This window comes from Mya arenaria, chromosome 6, assembly GCF_026914265.1.
Source record: "Mya arenaria isolate MELC-2E11 chromosome 6, ASM2691426v1".
Lineage (NCBI taxonomy): Eukaryota > Metazoa > Mollusca > Bivalvia > Myida > Myidae > Mya > Mya arenaria.
The window spans coordinates 48831467-48853196 of record NC_069127.1 but is presented as its reverse complement, the minus strand read 5'-3'; the positions used below and the strand labels follow the sequence as shown (position 1 = coordinate 48853196).

The 21730-nt window shown below is 35.5% G+C and overlaps 1 protein-coding gene across 3 annotated transcripts in view; it reads left to right on the top strand.

Moving 5' to 3' along the window:
* Positions 1 to 21730, top strand: part of LOC128238911 (potassium voltage-gated channel subfamily KQT member 1-like) — an 82067-nt gene that overhangs the window by 15109 nt on the left and 45228 nt on the right. For 2 of the 3 annotated variants that reach the window (XM_052955225.1, XM_052955224.1), the window contains exon 2: positions 20727 to 20794. The exons of the other annotated variant lie outside the window; for it this stretch is intronic. The gene's annotated coding sequence lies outside the window, so the exon portion shown is untranslated. The remainder of the gene's footprint in view (positions 1 to 20726; positions 20795 to 21730) is intronic. 3 annotated transcript variants of the gene reach the window in all.

Below are 21730 nucleotides of genomic sequence, written 5' to 3'. Positions count from 1 at the left end.
AATATGATATAAAGGATATAAAAACATGTGAGTAAACCAATTGATTGATATTGAAGAACTAGTTAAACAAAGAAATGCAACAGGCTTCACAGGCATATCAAGGGTTTTGATATTACATTTTTTATATATCTGATTGACAGGGCTTGAATTTAACTTTTTTTGATACTCGCAAATTTTTGCGAGTGCTTAAATTTTCAACTCGCAAAACCAGACACTCACTCGCATTTTTTTAAGGCAAACCATTGTGTTTGCTAGGAAAAGGTATATATTGTTTGGAAAACAATGGTTAAAGGTATAGTGTAACTGTTTTAATGAATGATCATGTAATTTTTATACGCCCATCTTACGATGGCCGTATTATGGGAACACCCATGGCGGGCGGGCGGCGGGCGGGCGGGCGGCGGGCGGGCGGTCATCTCCACAATGTTGTCCGCTCTCTAACTTGAACATTTCTCATCCAATTTCCACCAAACTTCATGAAAGTGTTTGTTGGTGAAATATCTAGGTCAAGTTCGATAACCAGCCAAATCGCTTTAGGCACTCCAGAGTTATTGCCCCCTGAATTTGTCAAAATTGGCCATTTTAGCTTTGTCCACTCTCTAACTTGATCATTTCTCATCCAATTTCCACGAAACGTCATGAAAGTGTTTGTTGGTGAAATATCTCGGTCAAGTTCAATAACCAGCCAAATCGCTTTAGGCACTCCAGAGTTATGGCCCCCTGAATTTGTCAAAATTGTCCATTTTAGCTTTGTCCGCTCTCTAACTTGAACATTTCTCATCCAATTTCCACCAAACTTCATGAAAGTGTTTGTTGGTGAAATATCTAGTTCATTATTGATTAAACGATATCATCATAAATGTAACACTGACAATACGTTCTGAGGAAGTCTGATCAGGCCAGTATTGGTCTGTTTAATGTTCAACTTCCTCTTCCACATTGAAACAGTTTTACAGACGGATTATTTCATTTTGGAACTGATTGATCATTGCCATCAGCCATTGGCGATTTAAAATCCACATGCGTAATTTTTGTTATCTTTTTACTTATCATCATTTTATAGACTGTATCTCGATACGATTATCACTAAAAACAGCCACCAAAAGTTTAAACGAAAGACCAGTCTACAAAAATACATAGTAACGAGTACCTGCCACATTGTAACGAGTACCTGCCTCTGCGCATAATGTTAGTCTACGTCATCAGTTTCTGTGTGATTATAGGAAAACGAAAGTAGGCATTTCTAAAATATTTTTTTTATCTATTGTGCAGGAATTGATCACCGATTATGTTCATATCTATTTCAATGATTGCATATTTATTATTATCTGCAAATTTTGAACTCGCAAATATTTGCCAGTGCCTTTTAATTCAACTCGCATTTTTAAATTTTGGCCCGCATTTTGCGAGCGTGCGAGTGCGAAATTCGAGCCCTGTCTGATTTGCTAAAATCTCAAAGTCATTTTAATAGTAAATAAAATGAGACTGTGCCGGAAAAAAATATTTTCCCTCAAATTTTCTTCTATTGTCTTATTCTCTTATTAAGTCTTCCCTACAATTAAAGGGACTCACTCATGGTTTGTAAAATGATTTTTCTTATTTAACAATAATTGAACCCTGTTGACCCGAACTCGCTTGGCTCTAATTCCCCATTTACCAAGACCGATTTCTTTATACTGAAGGTAAACATAATCCTGCTTGGCTCAAATTTCCGAGGCTCGAGGTAGTATCCCTGGTCCCTGGGAGAAAGTGTGGTAAATCATTAGGAGTGTCAAAACTAAGATACCGACAGCTGCATGGAACCCTTCAACAAATGTTGATATTCTCTCAAATGTTGTCTTTGAAGATCACAATTTTAAATACCATTAGTAATATTCACTCAGGCGGATGTCCAGACTTTTTTTTCATGTGATGTTTCCAATGTATTCAATAAAGGTTAAAATATATATATCAGCTATTGTATAAGTCCTTGTGGCGGAGTTGTGAAGGCATTAGTTTTATTTATTTTTCTTGACTGTTCTGGCATGGGTACACTCCCCACTACAACCAGAATATTTTTATGACCCCTTTGAAGAAGAGGGGGTATGTTGCTTTGTACATGTTGGTCGGTCAGTCGATCGGTAGACCAAAGCTTGTCCGAGTGAGAAGTTGTCAATTCCTGGACATATGGTCATCAAACTTGACATGAAGGTTGGGCCTGACCAGTAAATGACCCCCATTGAATTTGGGGCTTATTGGGTAAAAGGTGGAGGTCAAAGTGACTTTTTAAGGGTAAAAGGTTTTCAAAGCTTGTCCGAGTGATAACAATGCTTAGACCTATTTCCATCAAATTTAAGATGGATGCTTGGCCTGCCAGTAGATGACCCTATTGATCTTATTGGTCTTTAGGTCATGGTCACAGTGACCTTGAATGATAAAAGGTTGTCTGAGTGTTAACACGGTAATGCCTGCACCCATGGCCCTCAAATTTGACTTGGAGGTTTGTCCTGATCAGTAGATGACCCTCAAATTTGACTTGGAGGTTGGTCCTGATCATTTGATGACCCCTATTGTTTGAAGGGGTCATCGGGTCAAAGGTCAAAGTCACAGTGACCTTGAGTGCTAAAAGGATGTCAGAGTGATAACTCAACAATGGGTTCACCTATGGCCCTCAAATTTAATTTGGAGTTTGGGCCTGACCAGTAGGTGACCTCTATTGATTTAAGAGGTCATTGAGTCAAAGGTCAAGGTAACAGTGACCTTGAATGCAAACTCTACAATTCCTGGGCCTACGATCATCAAACTTGACAAGCAGGTTTGGCATGACTAGTAGATGACCCCTATTGATTAAGGGGTCAAAGGTCAAAGTCACTGTGACCTCAAATGGGAAAAGGTTGTCAAAGCTTATCAGAGTGATAACTAAACAATGCCAGGATCTATGGTCATTAAACATTACATGGGGACTGGGCCTGACCAGTAGATGACCCCTACTGATTTTAGGGGTCATAGAGTTAAAGGTCATGGTCACAGTGACCTTGAATGTGAAAATGTTGTCTGAGTGTTAACTCAACAATGCCTGCACCCATGACCCTCAGTGGTTGGGCCTGAGCAGTTGATGACCCATATTGATTTAATGGATCATCAAGTCAAAGGTCAACACAAAAATCTTGTCTGTGTGCTAACTTGACAATGCCTGCACCCATGGCCCTAAAACTTTGAATTTTGGTTTGGGTGGGGGGGACAAGTAGATGACCACTAAGGACCCCAAGCGTGAAGGTCAAGGCCACTCATAGTTATTAAAATTACCTCATATTTACTTATTCCTTGCTACTAAGAGGATACATGTTTATCTGCAAATATCTGTCATCATCTGAAAGTGATTAAAAACTGTACTTACTATCCTCATAAATACTTTGAATGGTCATAATCTTTAAACTGCCTCTAAGGCATCTTTGCTGTCAATTCAGTCCATGCATATTTCATTTAATTGTCCAAATAATCTTGACAACATGGCACTTTTTTTTATAAAAAGATTGTTTTCAGATGCCTTTATATGAAGAAAAAAATGAGCGAGCCCCTTTAAAAGGATGCATCTTGATGATGATCTCAAGTTGGTATGAAAAGTTATAATGTATACGCTGTTTTATTAGATATAGAAGCAATTCCAATCTCAGTAAGATGTCCCTTTAAAGGTGTTCAAAAGTAATGATTTTATAGATCACCAGAGTCCTGGTATCAAATTATATTCGTAATTTAATTTTTGTTTGTCACGAGAATAGTAAATGGCTTATTGTCTGGTAAAATCTCTACTGACCATTATTACTGTCATATTTTATCAACTTCGTTTGGCATTAAGTTACCAGAGACATATTGTCATATGGCAGCTTTGCCATGTATTGATGACAACAGCAAGCGATAGCATTTTCAGTGTGACCAGAAGACATGGTGTGATTGTTAACCAATTCTTGTGAAAATTTCCTTAAATAACAATTTGAGGCAGGAAGAGGAGTGAAATTATTGAATTTATTGTTGTCTGTGCTTTTCAAATGTCAAATTATCTATGTTTAATACTTATCAGTGAAATTTCGAGTTTGGCAACAGTATTGAAAACTGGATTATACTTGGGAACTTGTATTTTACTTCTCTTTAAAAAAATCTCTGATGTGCTATTGGTTATTTGTTTAATTAATAACATCTTTGGATTTATTCTGAAAATGACTTGAAATACGGATGCTATCTGAAGATCAAAATTCATGTCTGCAATAAAGTAAGTTTGTGTAATTTATCTCTTATTGAAAGTTTTGTTTCAATGAAATTGACCGTTTCGATTTAATGGGGTTTTGCTGAGAATCAAACCTGCGACCCAATATTTTTTGCAGTCCTTAGTCAAGAACATAACTGTAATTCGCGACTATTCTACAGTATAAAACATTGATTACCTTCATAAAAGTTGCTTTGGGAGATCCTGATATTTGGAATACAAGATTTTGCAAGGTAATTGTCTTTTGATACACGATGAAGCCGTTAAACAGACCTCAAGTGTTGGAGTATATCTTATGTTGTCTTTGGGTGCACCCACAGTCATTGGGAAATCAAAAGTGAAACTCATGTTATAATGCCCATGCACTGATTAAACTAGAATTGTGAACTATAGTCTCAGGTTCAAAAGCTGATGCCTATTTTGGCATGTCTTGTTGATATTACCAGTGTGCTTTATTATAAACCACTGAGGAAACCAGACATTGCTAACCTCTTGCATAAGAGCTAGACTCAAATATGCCATTAAATGTTGCCATTAATTGTTATAGCAATGACATATTAAGTGATAGAAGTGCTGCAGCGGAGATTTAATGTGAGGAAACTTATAATGGTCTGGTCTTTTTTATGAAGAACTATATGTGGGCGTTTTGTCTTTTATTATATCGATGAGGCCATATTGGAGCCCTTGTCTAGGTAACTTGATTACTTTCGGCATTTGAACTTGAATTTTTTTTACGATATTTTAATTTATATTTATAATGAAGCTTATACCATATTTTGTCCGATCACATTGGTTATGAGATTTGGGTATTTCTGCAGGCTGCTGTATGGCCAGGTGGACGTCCTTTTGGGCATCAACAGTTCATGTCTGAGCTGTAAATTTGTCATCTCATACCTGGGATTGTATTATGACTTAACACAAATGGTTCACCATATCAAGCCAGTGTGTGGCGTGCACTGTCCTGGACCCATCAGTAGGTCCAAAGGTCAAGGTCACACGTAGTCAGGTCACAGGCTGTATATTGGCCAAGCATTATGGGATTTAAAAATATCTTGACACGTACAGCTGTTTACCATTATAAGCTGAAGATACCCATGTCATAAGGTTGAAAGGTCACATATAAGTGTCATTGGTCAAAATGTATTTTGGCTTAATCTGTGCTGTAACAGTGTGTGTACGTATATATCACATGATAAATTGCTTCATAAATGCTACATTAACATGTATGTTGAATATGTGCAATAATTGGCTTCAATGAAGACTTTACACAAAGATAAAATTAACTTTTATTTTTAATTATTTTGGAAACAGGTTTGTCGAAGTGTTTGATGAAACTAATCACCTTATCAAACTCCGGTAATAAAACGAAGGCATGTCTCTTTAAATGGCTTAGACTGTTTTGTTTCATTTTAAATTGTGAAGTAAAAGAAAAGTTATCATTGATTTAAGTTTTCATTTAAAGGAAAATGTTGCCTTCTAAATTTGTAGCATATATGAGGTAATTTATCAAGTGGTATACACACACTAGCTGTGGAACAATGGCCATGCATTGAGGGATTGCAAAATAACAAATGTTCTTCACCATAAGAAGTTGGCAATTTAAGACTTATGCATGTCAGTAAAACAAAAGTCCAACTAGAGGGTCATCAGTCAAAATTTATTGTATTATGGGTTGTCAGGGTTGCAACTAATATCATGTGTTAACTGCCATTGGGAAATTCAAAACATTTCTGGGGAAGCCAAAATTATAGACCATACTTTTAATAGAGTTAATATTCTTTATCCATCTGTCATTTTCCCAAACCTTCTGATATCACAAATGGAAGAGCTGGTTTCCGTCACATTTGCATTTATACATTGATTCTCATATTAGAACAGTAACCATGCAGTACCGGTAGTATTATTAATACAAGCTTTATATACTGTTCAACATTATTGTGTCTCAGGTATATGGAAATATTGTTATGATATATCTGCCTACCATGTATTGTTCAGTAGCAATTGTCAACTAGTTTTATATTTAAATTCCTTTATTTCTAAGAATATTTAAAAAACTTCAAGAAGGGTAACTCAAAATGGTAAACTATGGATTTTTCTCAAGACTCATAACTAAAATTATACGAGTTAGAGGAATGTAAATGCTTAGTTGTATCACAGTTTAATGCCCCTCTAAGTAATAGCCAATGAAATCGCTGTTTTGCATTTGAAAATCATTTTTCATAAAATATGCCCAGACGTCTTGATATGTAGAAAATAAGAGTAAGAGTTTTTTCTGGTATGCAGTCTACATGATCAAACGCAGTGAATGTGACAATATAGGTCAAATTGTAAATTTGTTATCATTCATATTTTGAATTTTATGGAACAATTTTTTTTATATTGCTGCTGATGCTTCACTCGCTAATGTGATGTATTCCATTAAATTCAAAATGAAAAATGATTTTTCGAACAATCACTTTGGAACAGGTCTAAGACATATAAATTTAACATATACACTAGTTGTACTGGTATATGTACTAGTTCCTGATATATGGCACAGCGCACCCCAGTTAAGTCGTGCAGCGTCGGGAACGGGCCAGTATATACACTCCGGTATAGTAGGGGTGGTCACCGAGCCCGAGCCACACTGTCTAAGGGGCACGTGCAGTTGGCCATTAATTTGGGGAATTAGCTGGCACAACTGCGTCAGTTACCGTTTAAGTTCAGATCACGTTTAATGGTTCACTTTGATTAACAACTCGAGTCCAATTAAGATATTTAAAAGTTGGTTCTTTATTAATTCCACATTTATGTTGAATAGTTAACAAAGATAAATCCAAAGACTTATTCAACAAGAAACATTCAATAGTCCATGTGATATATTAAGTTATGAAAGTAAGTGAATTAATTATATAGTCACAAAAAAAGTAGTTCAAAGATATTTCCTTAGTAAAAGAAGAAGTACAAAGTTCCTAGTCTATAAGTATATCTAATGTATATATTTCTCCTCCTCCCTAAATGAAAAATATACATACTTATATACTAACTTAAAGAGTAGAAGTTACCAATCAGAATTAAGTGATAAAAAGATAATGTTCAAAGATTTTAGAAAGTGTCACTCAAAAATAATTATTGTCAAAAATAACGGTGACATATAGTTGTTTATGTACTAGTTTCGTTGTTTGGCAATATCTTAGTCGTATACGTACTAGTTACATTTGATTGGCAATACCTTGAATTTGGTACGAAAAGGTTAATTACCACACCTACTACGCTCTTAACTCAGATAATAGTGGTTGCAGTAACTATTACTTTGTAAGTGTAACAGCTTGTACCCTTGAACGGCAATACACATGACTGACTGTAGCATTGTCTTTTTATTCCAATCATTTGCCTCTATTTAAACAATTGTTATTGAGCCTATATATGCACTAAGACTTGGTCAAATGTCATCATGAAGGTGATCTCGACAAGTTTTATAAATCTGTCACATGATCGTCTGTAACAGCTATAGCTTTAAGACAGTGTCCTTTTTATTTAAGCTCATTATTTTAAAGAAAAAGAGAAGGAAATATCATAATTTTATATATATATATATAATAAGACTTGTACTTGTCATTGTCACTGTTAGTGTGTTGATCAGAATAATAAAAAAAATGTTCAAATGAATCTTGGTCAATAGTCCTGTTATCAGAGATGATATGCATTAGTTAGCAAGGCCCTTAACTCCGGATTGATTTATTGTTAAAATTGTACATTCTTTTCCTTTACAATGACTAACCTTATAAAGTCAATGAGTTTGACAAGACGTTCCCTTGTGGTTCAAGTTGTCATTCAAAATTGATGCTTATTCATATACTGCCCACATGCAAACATTTTAAATCACTTCAGAGACATAAATATTCAATTTGTATTTGATGGCTGGAAACAACTTGGCCCTGTTTACCCATTTGGTGCCATTTTGACATCTGCGCATGACACATTTGAATTCCATGATGCCACATTATGGGAATGATATGGCACACTTGAGGAACTTTAATGGCTATTTAATGGAAATTCAATGTGTTTTCAAAGTTTGCTATTAAAATCATTGAGAAGGGAGATTTGTCGAAATTCCTGGATAAATTCCATTTTAAGAATAAACAAAATTATATCTTATTATATATATATATTGTATATATTATTGTTCAATTTTGGCAATTTTACAGAAAATGGAGCGCCAGAGTGTCAGATTTCAGATCAAGCAAGACTGTCCCCATTGTCTGTAAAAATCCAAAACTGAATGCTAATTTATTTGGTGTTAATATGTTCCACCTTGTATTTTTTGACGAAATTCCAACCACCCAGACTACTGCATGCTGGCTTCATTCAATCAGGGTTGGAGAATGTAAATAGTTTAGATATTGTTAATACCTGCCATCCACTAATTAGGCCCCAGAAGGGTTCCCAGAGTGGGATTCGCAAAATAGGGATGTTTGGGCATGTCTTTGTGATGTTTTGGAACCTTTCCATGTCCTTCCTTAACACTTCTGGAAACCTTCTCGGCACACCCTTTACTTCATAGATACGCAATTTTACTTATCTATCCATAGCTTCATAGATACGGATCTTAACGTTTTATCCATAGCTTCATAGATACGTAATCCTACGTATTCGTAATGTAGGGGCATTTATTTTCATACCTGATGCTTGTTTATGCGCTATAAATTCATATTCATGAAGTATAAACATCGATAAATACAATGCACTAAAAAAAACACTATGTTACTATTTAAAGAATTTCGGAAAATCGGGAAATAAGGTCACTGGTATCAAAGATGCGTAAAACGTTGACTGCGCAGGTTTGTGGGCATTCCTGTCTCATTTTCCTCGTGGAAATTTACACAATACTGCAAGTTATAATTAACTACCAATAATACAACTATATTTTATTGATCACGCGCCTGACGTCACAGGTCATGGTTCGAAAACGTGTCAAAATGTCGGCCATGTTGGATAAACAAAAAATCATCTGGCTTGTATAAACAAAGGCCATAAATCATTATATGGGACATATGTGTCACTTCTGTTTCGCTAATCCGGTCATAAAAATGCGCATCTGCTTCTACAAATTGAAAGTAAGTACAAATGTGTTATAAAATAATGACTATCCCTATTGTTAAACTTTGACATGACCCAATTTAACATCGATCAGCTGTTGAAACACGTGTTTTCGAATACACAAGAATGCAATGTAGAGCTAATTTCTGCCCTTGTTAACTTCAGTTTAAAACAAGATTCCTGAATAATGTCATTTATATTTCAGTGTTTGTCTGACGAATCGGAACATTCTGGCTTCGATATAAATGAGTTTGAGACATTGAGTACGACGTCGAGAATTCAGACCTCGGCGTCACGCACACAAGGATACGAGATATGAGGATTTTTAAAATCAAACCCAAATGACAATACATGGACATGCAATAAACGATATAAATTTAGTAAACAACAACATGCAGGCCTCATTTAGTAGTTGAATAATAACTTTATTTGTTCATTGTAGTGTTAAATAACCGAAAGTTATACATACTGTGACTGTTGATCAACTTGTTTTTTTTCTTCTGTATCATATATATAAATATACCGTGCTTCTTTGTTGTGAACTATTTTTTAATTCTGTCCATCTTTGTTTCAATTCAGGTTGCATTAAATGAATTATAAAAATATGTTGTTTATAGAATATTTTGTGTTATGTTTGATAAATAAAAGTGTAGTAAAAATTAATTTTCATCAAATTTGACATATTTTTCTGTTTATTTATGAATATCATGCGGAAATAATTTAGATAACAAAATAAAATTTATATGACTGGATTGGAAATTTAATTCTCTATAAACTTTACATTGATGACTTATTGATTAAACCAAAAGAAATACTAAGAAAATAGGTTTGTAATACATTAGGGTTAAAATTCCAATAATATCAATAATCTCCTATGAAGTAGGGGTACTGATATGAACTGATAAGCCATGAACTGGCAGCCTGAAATGGCTTAGGTTTACATGAAGTAAAGGGTTAAAGAGTAGAAGTTACCAATCAGAATTAAGTGATAAAAAGATAATGTTCAAAGATTTTAGAAAGTGTCACTCAAAAATAATTATTGTCAAAAATAACGGTGACATATAGTTGTTTATGTACTAGTTTCGTTGTTTGGCAATATCTTAGTCGTATACGTACTAGTTACATTTGATTGGCAATACCTTGAATTTGGTACGAAAAGGTTAATTACCACACCTACTACGCTCTTAACTCAGATAATAGTGGTTGCAGTAACTATTACTTTGTAAGTGTAACAGCTTGTACCCTTGAACGGCAATACACATGACTGACTGTAGCATTGTCTTTTTATTCCAATCATTTGCCTCTATTTAAACAATTGTTATTGAGCCTATATATGCACTAAGACTTGGTCAAATGTCATCATGAAGGTGATCTCGACAAGTTTTATAAATCTGTCACATGATCGTCTGTAACAGCTATAGCTTTAAGACAGTGTCCTTTTTATTTAAGCTCATTATTTTAAAGAAAAAGAGAAGGAAATATCATAATTTTATATATATATATATAATAAGACTTGTACTTGTCATTGTCACTGTTAGTGTGTTGATCAGAATAATAAAAAAAATGTTCAAATGAATCTTGGTCAATAGTCCTGTTATCAGAGATGATATGCATTAGTTAGCAAGGCCCTTAACTCCGGATTGATTTATTGTTAAAATTGTACATTCTTTTCCTTTACAATGACTAACCTTATAAAGTCAATGAGTTTGACAAGACGTTCCCTTGTGGTTCAAGTTGTCATTCAAAATTGATGCTTATTCATATACTGCCCACATGCAAACATTTTAAATCACTTCAGAGACATAAATATTCAATTTGTATTTGATGGCTGGAAACAACTTGGCCCTGTTTACCCATTTGGTGCCATTTTGACATCTGCGCATGACACATTTGAATTCCATGATGCCACATTATGGGAATGATATGGCACACTTGAGGAACTTTAATGGCTATTTAATGGAAATTCAATGTGTTTTCAAAGTTTGCTATTAAAATCATTGAGAAGGGAGATTTGTCGAAATTCCTGGATAAATTCCATTTTAAGAATAAACAAAATTATATCTTATTATATATATATATTGTATATATTATTGTTCAATTTTGGCAATTTTACAGAAAATGGAGCGCCAGAGTGTCAGATTTCAGATCAAGCAAGACTGTCCCCATTGTCTGTAAAAATCCAAAACTGAATGCTAATTTATTTGGTGTTAATATGTTCCACCTTGTATTTTTTGACGAAATTCCAACCACCCAGACTACTGCATGCTGGCTTCATTCAATCAGGGTTGGAGAATGTAAATAGTTTAGATATTGTTAATACCTGCCATCCACTAATTAGGCCCCAGAAGGGTTCCCAGAGTGGGATTCGCAAAATAGGGATGTTTGGGCATGTCTTTGTGATGTTTTGGAACCTTTCCATGTCCTTCCTTAACACTTCTGGAAACCTTCTCGGCACATCAGGCCAAATCAGGATCGAAAAAACTTTGGCATCCAAATTTTAAAAGTTAAAGGTTTAATTCGAGACGGCTTCGGGGTCTTCTAATAAACATCAGGAACCATTCGCGACGTTCGGGGACCCATCACCATTAACTCAGCATCTTCGGAAAGCCTTCTGCGAGGCTTCAAAATCTTTTAGCCATTCTGAGCAGTCCCTAAAGGAAGCTAAATTGATGCCGAAAGCTCCTGAAAGACGACGAGTGGAAGAATTTTGTTTCGCGTATACATGTGGAAGCTATGCAGATCATGTAACCCTATGCCGATCATCATGCTGAATCATTGCTGGAGATACCAATTGTCAGCAAAAGAGATGCTGAGCACAGAGTTCCCACTCACGTAAAATATTACATAAATCATGCCAAAAAAATAAAAATCACAAATACATTTTTCACCTGGTACAAGATCGCGCACATCTGAAAAGCTTGCGGGCGAATATTAATTTCTTTGGAATCCTACACCACGTTCTAAAAATAGACCTGACAAATATTATCTAGTCCCATTGATTGGCTTAACCACAGATTCTGCTCGCTGACGTCATTACAATGTAGATGGGTTATAACTTTATACGCCTGGCGAAATGAATGATTAGCAGTGAACCTGTGCAAACTTCAGGCGACGAAACAACATGGGACAGACGTGGATGAAGTCATCCAAAAGGCAGTTCAGAAATGTAACCTGTAGACAATAAACTTTGATTGACAGGGATTGAAATGGTTGTGAAGTTGTAACTTCAATACAAAACTAACAATTTGTTATTATGCAACTTTTTAATATTTTTTTTTTAAGTATTTATTTATTTCATAACCCCAATAATTGCATTTTACCCCCAATTTTTGTACGGAGGGGATAAGTTTACCCTTGAAAAAAATAGTAAGTGGGAACTGAGACTGCATGGAGCAGGAGCCGTATTTCCCGAACTATAAAAGAGCGACAGCAGAAGCGTCTGTTTGTCGGATGCCGTCAGTTTGCCGATATTTTCAAATTGACAACATCGACATTTTAATGTTTTTGGTGCGAGTTGAACTCGTTAAAAAAAATATAGTCATGGTAAGAGAGAAGGGCAAGCTACCAAAAAGAGATTTGGGGTGAAATATACTAAGACAGCCAGCCCTTGAACACTGAAGTTCAGCATAACCTATTATCTGCCGGCCCAAGCTGAGAAGAAAAAATCTCAAAAGAAAAACTCCATTAAGGGATGCCCCCAGCACATCCCACTCTTCTTCTGCTGTAAAAGGCAGCAAAGACCAGAGCAAGCTGAATCAGAACTTGAAAGAGACTACGAAAAATAGTAAGTCTATTATTTTCTTATTAAAGGTATTTGTTACTGAACATTCAGGTCACACCAGATAAACCTATAGTTTGCATTGACTAATTCCAGAAGGACTATGCTAAAGAAGCCCTTGTAATTGTGATACAAACTATCTGAACCCGGTGGCTTCTAAATTTCCACATGTTTGCCATCGAGGGAAACAAGAGTAAGAGGCATGTTCAACCTTCTCTCGAATTGGGTAGCCACTTCACGCCTGGCCTCTGGAGTTTTGGGAATGCCCAGAGGGTTTCTCCTGAAGCAAAGCAGTACACACCTCTGGGACAAATGGGTAAACACTTTCTGCAGCATCACGGAAGTCATGTGCCAAGAAGGCGTACATGTCCCCAGATACTATGTACCTCAGCGTCATCGCAAGCTTTAGGCCAGCAGGAAAGACATTACGGACCCTGGTGTTCTTTTTCTGAATGCGAGGTGTTAGACGCTGGAGTATGTCGTCAAACATTGTTGGGGTGATCCTCCAATACCTTTTGAAGGAGGAGGCTGAAGGCATCTTCATCTCTGAGTTCTTGCATCAATGTATTGTACTGTCCATACTGAAGCCTCCTGTCGTCTGTGAGCCAGGGGCAGACCCACCATTGATGATGTTTTCTTCTTCTCGGTCTCAAATACAATGTCCATGCAAGCATGGCACCATTTCAGCTTGGATTTGAAACTCACTCTGAAGTGCAATGTGAAGGCCTGTAACATCCATGGTGTCCCAATAGCAATTGATAACCAAATAGTTTATATGTACCCCGACTCTCAACATTTAAGCATTCTATCTTGGTACCAAGTATTCTGCAACTCGCCCATTTATTGATTAATGATACCGAAAGGTTCCCGAAACTAACAAATTTTATTGGCAACCCTTCTACAAAGCATCGGGGCTGTAGTGGAAGGCAGCTGTAAAAGAATGTGATTTACTATGGTTTTAGTTGGAATGCATTTATAATGAGCATGATTTACTATGATTTCAATTGGAATGCCTTTATAACAAGCATGTCATTTACTATGGATTCAATTGGGATGCATTTATAAGGTGCATGCTTTACTATGCTATCAACTCAAGAATGCATTTATAACATGCATGATTTACCATGGTTTCAATTTGAATGCATTTATAACATGCATGATTTACCATGGTTTCAATTGGAATGCATTTATAACATGCATGATTTACCATGGTTTCAATAGGAATGCATTTATAACATGCATGATTTACCATGGTTTCAATTGGAATGCATTTATAACATGCATGATTTACCATGGTTTCAATTGGAATGCATTTATAACATGCATGATTTACCATGGTTTCAATTGGAATGCATTTACAACATGCATGATTAACCAATTGTTTCAGTTGGAATGCATTTACAACATGCATGATTTACTATGGTTTCAATTGGAATGCATTTATTACATGCGTGATTTACTAAGTTTTCAATTGATATGCATTTATATACTCTTCTACAAAAAGAAAAGAAAGCTAAAAAGCACCTAAATGGCTTCCATTCTTATTTTTCAATAGCAACAAATTGTTGACATTTGAATTATTAATATTATTAATGTTTATTTTTATGAGGGTTGATCGCGAAGTTCGTGTTATTAATGTACTGTAATTTGTGTTCTTTTGCAAATAAATAAACAAAACATATACCACAATAATGTTTAATGAATAACAATACTCCATGATAAATATTATATGAATCCATTAAAAAGTTTGATAGTTACATCAATTACAACACAGTTACTATGCGTCACTTTCGCACGCCAAAACGTAAACAACGTCAATTAACGTCACACGTCATCCATATTCAATGAACAGTGCACTTTTTCTACGTAGTCACCACGCAAGGCTTCACATTTCTGACGTCTCGCAATCCACTTGATAAATGACTCCCGGTACCAGTCTGTGTCAAGTTGTGAAACTCTTTGACGGGTTGCCAATGTCAAATCAGCAGGGCTGTAGGGAGGGTGTTCTATTGAGACTTCAAATCCCAGAAATGTAATCTCTGACTGTAGAGTTTGCCCTATGTGCAGGAGCATGATCCTGGTGCAGGATAATCCGATCAAGGTCCAAAGCCGGCTGTTATCCTCTTAAGAGCATTCACAAGAGCCCTTTTCAATACCTGAAAATCAACATGTTTCAGTTAGCAATGCAAGCGGTGATGTTTTAATGCAAGAAAGTATTGTAATATAAAATTAATCAATTGCTATATTTCTATATAAATATTTAAATTTTATATCATTGTAGTTTATTGATTTATTTATCCGTGGGTTGCATTGATATTTACCATTGAGTTATTATAAGTCAGCATTCACCGTTCTTCCCTCTTTGACTCTGTGCATCACGATCATCCCGCAGCGATCCATGAAGAAGATGAACATCTCTTTTTCGCAGCTTCTTTGCACCCGATTTTTTTTCGGTGGGTGTATTCTTGGTGTTTTCCACACCGACAATTGCGCCTTCGTCTCTGTATCATAGTGATGAAGCAAAGTTTAGTTTGTTGTTACTATCCTGTCAAGGAATTTGTCACCTTCTGCTGCGTACCGATCCAAGAATGCAGCTGAACACCTTGCTCTCGTCTGCTTTTCTTTCGTCCGACAGCAACTTCGTGACCCAGCGCGCATTGACTTTCAACATACCTAACCCTTTGTAAGAATGCCATGTACAATTGAAGGAGATATGTCAAGTTCACTGGCAATCTGTCTCAATGTTTTTTGTCTATCTTCCTGGATGATACTTCTCACTTTTTCTCGAACACTAGGAATCACGATCCTAGGCCTACCTTAATTCTCTCTTATTGTCTTCAAGTGGTTTTCTGCCATTCTTAATTTTTTTGTGCCATTTGTAGACGAATGCTGGGCCAAACCTCTTTAAAGTATCGCATCATTTTGTCATTGAAACTGTTTCAGCTGGTGTCATTCTGATCCCGACAAAAAATTTAATGAAGCTCCGTAATTAATTCAACATCTCCAGTTGAAGTCATGACGCAGGTTTGGTTTCCTTGACTGTTCAAATAAACTGCTATTTTCAAACCGGATGTAGTAAACAATGTTGAATTTTAAGGAAATGGCGTCATGACAATGATATTGAACGTGCAAGATTTACGCGGATTTTTGACAATAAGATCCAGTGTACAAATTGCATTTCTTAAGGTGAATGAATGGTAACATGTATACACATTTCGGTGTGTGCTGACTCTGGCCTTTTGCTTTGCTAAGGATACGTTAATTATTATTATTATTGTTAGCCGATTGTTATTTCACCTAATATTTAATCTCTAAATAAATTGATCTTGTGGATAATACCGTGTCAGATGTATTGGAATAAAAATAAAAATGTTATGAACATTTTACACGAACTTTGCGATCACCCCTCATATAATTATGCAACATGATGGCATTTATAAGTAATTTTGTTAAAATTGTAATCTTGCCTAATCTTAAATTTACTGTAATGTAATATTGTGTAACACATTTTGCGCTGAATTTGATCAAACCCATCAGCTTTCAATTTTAAAACTACGGACATGTATTATTGTCCTTGGCAGATGTTTTAGTCTATTCCAAGCTAGTTATAATAACAATGTCAAATTTTAGGTATGAATTATTTGGGTCAGGCTGATTTAAGTCTATACTCTAGCTAGGTAATGTAAACTTTTCGGCATAGCATTATTTGGGTCAGCGGGGCTGATTATTTTCCGATGGGTAGTCATGGGAGGGGAAAGATTTAATGTTTTATCTTCAAGGCCCAGTCATTCAAGTGTCAAAATTACAAGGCCATTTGAAAAACAATGGTACTTAGATTTAAACTTCCAAAGTGTTGGCATTCCCAATTTAAGTAGACATATTTCATTTGGGAAATTGAACTTATGCTTGTATCAGTTGATTTGGAGGTTTTGAAGCACAGCCGGCCAAAATGGACAGCTCAAATGGCAATTTGCCGCTTCACATTTAGAAAATTAAATGAATTTTAAGTAAAATAAGTAGTAGCTGGTATCGGTTACAATATACTATTTGATTAAAAACCCCGATTGAATATAAGCTGAGTGTCAAGTCCACCCTATTCACGATTATCTGCTGAATGATTGAATTTGCGGAAACATCAGATTATATATATATAATACTTGACTGCACTTGATGTATAAATGACAGACCGAAACAGGCACATTAAAGATCAATGTCAACGCTACACGGTAACACAAACACGACTTCAAAACTGGTGGAAAAATCTAGTGACTGTTTTTGTTTTGGCGGTATTTTCTGACATCTTCATCCACCATTATCGGTACAAATTACAATGGTTTAGTGCATTTTTTGCAAACAGAAGTATAGTCTTGTTGATAAGGTGTATATAAGATGGTGACAGCATTTTTTTGTTCGATAACTGTAACCTTGGTCATTAAACTATAAAACTGTTCAAAGTATTGACATAAAACTTTGAAAACAGTTATTGCGAGCGACATTTCGCTCATTTGTTAAGTGAGGCCCTGAAAACTAAGTTATTGCGAGCGACATTTCGCTCATTTGTTAAGTGAGGCCCATAAATCTTGTTTGAATGGTAAGCTGAGTTTTATATTGCCCCTTTTTATTGATGGAAAGAAATGCAGAAGAGCATTGACATTTAATCCATGGTGCTCTAGTTTAAATATAAAGATTTATTGGTCCGAATAATTCATTATCTTAATAATCAGATTTTTTGTACATAATTATCTGATATACAATGTATTTGTTGTCTTTTGGTAATGTCTGTCTGGTAAAGAATCAGATTTGACAAGTTACCAGACAAGTGAAAGTGATTTTAGTAACCATAATGTTTCCCTGACGTAATTAATGTCTGGACATTGCGCCTAATTGTCACTTCAACACCATAAAGCCTGATTTCTTAAGAGCAGGAAAATAAAAAACCCAAATCAGTGTCTGGCAATGAATCGTGGTAGCTCAACATCAAATATTTATGGTTTTAATTTCATGTGAAACGTAAAGTGTAATTTTCCACTCAATAAATTATTCAAATGAAATTATTTTCACTCTATGTGGGCTGTGTTGTCACTCAATTCATTAAGACTTATAGTGATGACTTTAGGATAATTGTATCAATGTTTACTTCTGTACAAAAATAAAGCAACACAAACTACTTTCATGTGTAAAAGTCATGATTGTTTCCTTCATACAACAATCATGTGCAAAGTGTATTTTATCAGGAAGTGAAATACATGTTTTATGAGATTGTATATAAGAAAAACTGGCATTTTACTGTGAGGACTTGGTGTGGCAGATTCGGGGCATGTCGATTCACCACTGTTTAGCCTTACCACACCCCTGCATATTTACCTCAGCTAAAATAAAAATAAAACATTAGGAATATTTGTTTTATTCATTCCTGATTTATTGATCTGATTAAAAACAGATATAAAAAAGTTCAATTGTTAATTAATGCCATATGCCCCTTACGAGTAATTTCAGTCAAACTTTTGCAAAATCAATAATGTCTGTTACTCCCTGACATCATTGACTCTTGCTAGCATCTACACATTTTTTAACTCAAATAGAGAACACAGGAACTCTGTTATGATGTTTCACCAAGCTACAGAGATTGCACCAAGCTGGTAGCCGAGTGCAGCTCTCTTAGGGCCCCAGAAGAGCTTGCACTCAGTGAGCATGAGGCATCGCACGTTGTCTGTGGAGATTTGGACCACAGTTGCGAGGCCTGTAAGAGCTTGTAGTTTGTTGCTGGCATAACTATTGCGTGGGGAGTTGGACGGTCAATGTATGTTGTCTGTACAATACTACAGGCAGGGCGGGGAACTTGAAATGTCCCCACGTTCTGTCTAGGATGTTGGTACAGATAATCTACAATATTGCATCCTCCAAAAAAAAAGGTAAAACGTATTGGCCTCTTGGGTTTGGATCAGTAGCTATGATTGTACGGAAACCGTACAGATCCAGTTTAAAAATTGCTTGAATAAAAATTGCTTGAATAATTTGTACAATTTTATCATTCCTACTGACATCATATAGATATGTGACCTTGAAGACAATTATTAGCTATAAATCTTTTGCATGTGTTGAATATTATTAATTAATCTTATAAATTCATATATTTTTTGTGTTTATAATAAATTTGAAATGACATATGAAATGAAGTTGTTAACGTTGGCCATAAACAATTTTGCTCTTACTAAAATAATGGTTATATTGATTTTATTGTCAGCTTGTTTAGCAAGAAACATTTAATGTGGAATGTGACATGCCAGTAAATTTATACAGGGATGTGGGATGTGGCATCTGTCATATAAATATGTAGCTTAATCTCATGCATCTAGAATAAATTGTATGCCTTGTAATTAAATGACTGGCATCATATACCAGTGATATAGGGGATATTGTTAAAATATAGGAACTGACATAATGGAAGAAAAGAATGGAGATGGAATAAAGTGACTTCAGTCAAGTATATAATATGTATTGATATGTTTTTTGCTTCGTCTGTTGAAAGAATGAATTTGTGATTGGTTGTATAAAACCTTGGAAATACTGTGGGGGAAATTCTTGGCAAAACCAGGCAACGATACATGTGCATGAATTAAACTTAAATGGTATAATACTGTAGCATTATGCATATATATATTTATACAGTCGAAACTCGTTGGCTCGATAATTTCCAGGGACCGGCCAAATTACTTCGAGCCTCGAGAATATCAAGCCAAGCGGTATTGCTTATATACTGAATGTGTATTTCTCTTTGAACGTTTTGTTAACCTCATTTGTTATTTGATACATTACCTCCCCATGCGAAGAGTAGGCATTGGATATTATAAGTTATCATACAGTTTGCAACATGACGCATTCGATACTATGAAAATATAATTTGATTTTTTTTATTTATTTATATAATAACATTCAGCGCAATATTTTTTTGTGAATGACGTTTTATCAAATTGCATTAAGATTTACACATGTGATTACATAATTTTGAAGTTTGTACTTGTGCCAATATAAGACAGAAATTAAAGTGATGGCTATATTGCTTGCTCAAACTGTTAAACCATTTAAATATGATAATAATTATGATACTTAAATCAAGCAATTCTAATCGATATCGCCTTTTGCTAAATGAAGCCACACAAACAAATCAAAGTGTGAAATTCTTACGCCATTTTCACTATAAATGTCACGGGGATGTTGCACTTTTATGAAAAATGAATTTTTTTTCTACTATTTAATATTTACTATAAACAGATTGACATATTATCTGAGCATAATTTTCTGAAGTTCTATGTTTGTGACTCAAGTCATTCAAAAGTTATGTACCTAAGACCCGCGAAATTGACATCGAGCATTAAGCAATCGAAACAAAGTGTGAAATTCTTACTAGGGACCTAAAAAATGACATCGAGCGTGGAGAAATATTGACCCTCAAGATATCGAGCCATCTGATCAAATTTTGTAGGAACATATAGTTAAAAAAAAATTTGGTCGTTTTAATCCGGTTCGAGCAATTGAAGATATCGAGCCATGCGATATTGAGCTAACGAGTTTCGACTGTATATGTGTCAAATATCAAATACTGTTATTCTTTCTGATACTCTTTTTCAGTTATGAACTTAATTGCTGTTATGTCATTATAACTGAACTATGGCATCCGTAACCTGTCATTAATCAAGGTAAACATGAGTGCAGAAAAATGGTATAATATCAATCAGGAGAGTTTAGGGTGAAGTAAGTGTTTTTGAACCATGTTGTCAAGGACAACATTCAATAAAAAAAGTACGGTATTAGTGAATAGCAAAATAATTTATCCGCACTGTTGCATTACAAAATTGCTACGCCCATTCTACAGTTAATGTTCTGATATGGGAGTTAAAGTGTAAACGAAAAGAATGAAAACACTCTTAGATATGGTAAATGATCAATCGAGAATAATCGACACAGTTTTTATGCACCGGCCTTTGAAGAAGAAGGTGTATATTGGTTTGCATATGTCGGTTGGTTGTTCTTTTCGTCAGTAGACCAAAGTTTGTCCGAGTGAAGATTCCTGGAGCAAACTTGACATGAGGGTTGGGCCTGACAAGTAGATGACCCCTTTTGATTTTAGGGTTAAAGGTCAAGGTCACAGTGACCTTAAATTGGAAAAGTTGACGTAGAGGATGGGCCTGGCCAGTAGATAATCACTATTGTTTCAGGGGACATCAGGTCAAAGGTCAAGGTCACAGTGACCTTGAACACAAACTCAACAATCCTGGACCTTATGGTCATCAAACTTGACATGAAGGTTGGGCTGGACCAGTCGATGACCCCTGTTGATTTTAGGGGTCATTGGGTCAAAGGTCAAGGTGACCTTGAATGGAAAAAGGTTGTCCTAGTGATAATTTGACAATGCCTGCACTCATGGCCCTCAAACTTTACTTGGAGGTTGGGCCTGACAAGTAGATGACCCCTATTGATTTAAGGGGTCATTGGGTCAAAGGTCAATGTCACAGTGTCCTTGAATGTAAAGATCTTGTCTGTGTGATAGCACGACAAAGCCTGCATCCATGGCTTCAAAAATTGACATTTAGGTTGGAGGTAACAAGTAGATGTATGACCCCTATGGATTTTGA